This window comes from Montipora foliosa, chromosome 4 (genome assembly GCF_036669935.1).
Source record: "Montipora foliosa isolate CH-2021 chromosome 4, ASM3666993v2, whole genome shotgun sequence".
Taxonomy (NCBI): domain Eukaryota; kingdom Metazoa; phylum Cnidaria; class Anthozoa; order Scleractinia; family Acroporidae; genus Montipora; species Montipora foliosa.
In genome coordinates, this window is record NC_090872.1 from 20818498 (window position 1) to 20822699 (window position 4202).

Genomic DNA, 4202 nt, shown 5'->3' on the forward strand with positions numbered 1-4202 from the left:
AGTGAAGTTGAGAAAACGTTCATAGCTGACTCGTTCCCTAATGGCTCTGAAGCTTCCCGTCGAGGCACAACTCACACAAATAATTTGGGAGTACGAGTTGAATGCGTAGTCCGCGTAGCTAGTTTGCTCGACATAAATCCGTTTATTCAGGGGAACCCAAATATTTCAAGTTGTTTCCGATGCATCGTCGGATATCCGAGTTTTAGGATTCAGACGGTAATCAGTGTAATTTTTTCACCTAAGGACCTCTTCCTGTTGTTCGATGGCTCCAAAACATCACGACAAACATCGTCGAACCAACCACGTTTAATTTCATTCAACACAATATCTACTGGTAACATGTTCTTCTCGCCGAAATACGAAAAACTGCTTTTGGAAACTTTCCTGTATATCAGCGGGATGTTTTGGGTTGGGGAGATCTGAAGGAAAGAATATTTTAAAAAAATGTTATTTCATTCGACCACCAAAAGTGCTACTTTCCATTCTTGAATTTGTCCTAGTCAAGTCAATTTTTATTTATGCTCAGACAGAAATAATAATTAATAGAAATTAGTGCTTAAAATATAACATCAAGGGATTGCCAAGAAAAAGAAATTTTACAATTGTAGGTTCGTTCAATGAACTAACCAAGTAGGTGACCCAAAACAAAACATGAATGAGTCAAGGAAAAGAGATGCAAAAGAATTGTTTTAGACAAAAAGTATTACTTTATTAATTAAATAACAGTTAAAGATTACATAATTGTAAAACATTAGGAATCAATAATAGTATTATAACCACCAATCACAGAATTTTTGATATATTGACGAAAATTGGAAGAAAGCTTGTTTTTCTTAACATCAATGGATAAAGAATTCCAAAGTTTTGGACCAGTGTAACTGAGAGAACGAATACCGCATTGAAGTGGTATGAACACATGTAACAAACAGATTATCAATCTGTGATTGACGTGTATTATATGAATGAATAGAAGATACCGGGTTAAAAAAATTAACAAAACTAGAGGGGCTTAGTTTATGGTGCCACTGATAAACAAAAGATAGATTTTCAAGATGAATTATGTTAGAGAATTTGAGGAGTCTGATAGTGGGTGTCCTATATTGAATGCCAGCTGCAATCCTTTCAGCTGGGAACGTGCAGTGTCTCTTGGAACTAATTGTAACATCAAATTCCAGAACAAGTATTTTACCAAGGGTCTACCAAGCCTATCTGTCATCTTGGTGACCCTAACTCCAGCGATTGAAGCATACACCTGCTAGCTATCTCATGAACTGCGAATGTTCAGCTTGAAGAGGGATAACTAAAAATTGATTATTTGGTAGAAAATTTGAGAAAGAAGAGTGACCTCAGATTGGACCATGAGGATCTCCTTTGGACCCTGCAAATTGAAATTCCAGGAATTCATTTGTATATACAGGAATTCCACTACCACTATCAACATACCTTCCCATTTGCTATCAATGATGCAGGCAGTTACCCCTTAACTGCCTGTAGGGGAAGTTATGAAGCCAACCCGAGCATGTGTGTTTTGAACATTACAGTTGGGATAGAGACAACCACATGAATTATGAGACAGGTGAAATAGCATATATTCCGTGCTGTTCAAGTCAGGTAAACATCAAGTGTGTCCAGCCATATGGCTGTTCACACCACATGTCCAACTTCTTGAACAGTACATTTCATGTTACATGCAACAATGGAGACAATGTGAGTTCTACTAGTGATGTCCAGTCAACGACCAGAAACAAGAATTTTATTTGTTTATTTGTTTTTGCAGTCAAGGCCTCAAACATTTTCGTGCGCAACAAGCTAACACTCAGTGATCAACCCTTAATGAAATGTCCTCCCCATAATGGCATGTCATCGTCCTGACATGGCCCATTTATACTCTTTATTGATAACAAAACTCCCTCCCAGCTGGAAAATTGCAATCAGTGGTGATAGAACAATCCAACTGTTATTTTCTCCTGTAAGAAATGAAAAACACATGTCAACGATAGACAATTTTGCTTGCTGAAACTGGCACTGTGGATGCAGTGGAAGACAGAATGTGAGAACATGGCAGGAAAGCCTTTTAGATGAAAAAGGACTGACTTCACCAAGAAAGAAATGGAAATTGCTTAAATTGAAACTGTGTATATTTGCTCCAGACATGAAATTGTTTTTGTTTTTTCAAAAAAAAACCTTAATTAGAAAACTTTTAATTCAACCAATTTAATTCTCATTTTTTGTTGTCTCAGTGTCATCACAAAGTGGAGCAAAGGAAAATAAAAATGAAACTGGTTTGAAAATTTTATAACCAGAACCAAAGGGAGGGCAGGGGGAATCCTAGAAAAAGTGACAGGTGTGCTCCATTCTGCCTTGACCGAAACACAATTAAAATCCATGACTCTGAACCACTTACAATGTTTAAAACTCTTTTTTTTCGTCTCTTCTCTTTATAATTTTCTTTCTTCTCTCTTTTTCTTTATTCCTTATCTTTGTATTATGTCTGTGGTGTGGCAAAAAAATTAAAAAAATAACAAACAACAAAAACTAACCTGATCATATATAGAGTTTACCTTAGTACCTTTCTGGCTAAAAAGACTATATAAAGCCAAACAAAAGTTTGTTGGAAAGACTATTCTAATTCGTTTTAAGGCTTTGTTTTAAAAATTCAGATGAGCACTCCATCACTTTTATGTAGGAATCTCGCCCCAGGAGTATCAATAAAAATCCTCAAAGACAAGTAATGCAATTGAAGTAAAACAAACAATGCAAGCAAAAGAACTCTTCCTCAATGAAAGCTGGTTTTCACAATATTCTCTTTTCGCGAACGAATTTCTTTTTATAGGCGGTAATAAATGCTAGCTGGAAAAAATTACAAAGTAAAACGTTGGTTTAGTTATCAAATAACACATGCAAAGGAATGTCTATCTCTGAGTATTACCGGTAAGTGTTTCTACTACAAATACCATAAATCGAACACCCGATTGACATTTTACAAAGACAAAAAAATTGAAAAAACTTGAAAAATTGCGAGTTACTATACAGCGGGGATAATTACTGTTTGCTCACCAACCTGTTTTATCACCTAGCCAATTATCTTAAGCTTACTAGCTCAAGAGGTTTTTTAACGCGAAGTCATACACATTTACAAAATGTTGCCTTACCTTGATCTCGGAGAAACCACTGTGCGTTAAAACCGACGTCCACCAAGAAGTAAATTTTCCAAATTGAAGGGCTTCGAAATAAAAAAAAAATCGTTGAATACACTAAAAAAAGCCACCACATTTCGCACCGACATCGGCCGCCATGTTTCTTGTTTTGTTTACATTTCTGGATGACAAATTCTGCTCGTGCGCAATACACGAATCCGCTGACTAATGCCTCCATGATTGCTTTGCAAGTTGTGAGAACATCGTTTGGATTTCATTTAAGAGAATGTATGGGAAGTTGCTTCCCCCCCCCTGATACGTTCATTAAAAAGAAAAGCCGCTGTACAAAATGCGGCCCTGGATTTTCTTTTAAAACCAGTAAACTCATAGGTACGGATAAAATCAGGTAGCGCATTCCGCAACTTAGCTGATACGTAAGAAAAAAGAGAACTGAGACCATAACTGGTTGTTCCAGGTTTATTGAGGAACAGAATGTAATTTCCGCCAAGATCATGCATAAGAAGGGGACGGGAGAGAAAACGTATTTTTCATATAAGCAGGAAAACCCGTTTCTCAATTAAAAAAACAAAACAAAAACATACTTTTATCAAGTAATACGAGGAAATTTTGAATGCGCTTATTGCATAGAGATGTAGAGCTTGACTTTCGTAGTAAGAGGACAGCGAATCTGCAAATACAAATATCGTTATTCTCTTATTTACATTATTATACCTTATCTTTGACACGAGAATTACAACGAAATGAAAGCACAACTTTGTGGCGAATTTTCTATGATAAAAACTTGTTCAGAAATCCAAAATCTAAGTTAACAGCACACACCAGGCCTACTCCTGACTATCTGGCTAAAGATCATTTCCTCTGGCCGCGCTTCAGCCATTCGATGAGGGCCAGTCTCGTGCTTCTTAAGTTGCCTCGCTCATGCCCAAAAAGAATTCTGGGTAATTCTGCCATTCCATGACAAGGGAAGACTCCCGATTCTCATTTCATAGTTTTTTTTCATAAGTGTCGGGCCACCCAGTCCTACCAGCAAAATAACGCATCGAT

The 4202-nt window shown here is 36.8% G+C and overlaps 1 long non-coding RNA gene across 1 annotated transcript; it reads right to left on the bottom strand.

Annotated features, from left to right (window-relative positions):
- Positions 1-1746: 1746 nt before the first annotated feature.
- LOC137999080 (uncharacterized) lies at positions 1747-3301 on the bottom strand. Its single transcript, XR_011122890.1, has 3 exons — positions 3153-3301; positions 2405-2491; positions 1747-1967 (listed from the first exon to the last, which is right to left on the bottom strand). It is a non-coding gene; the product is annotated as an uncharacterized lncRNA (long non-coding RNA).
- Between the last annotated feature and the right edge of the window lie 901 nt (positions 3302-4202).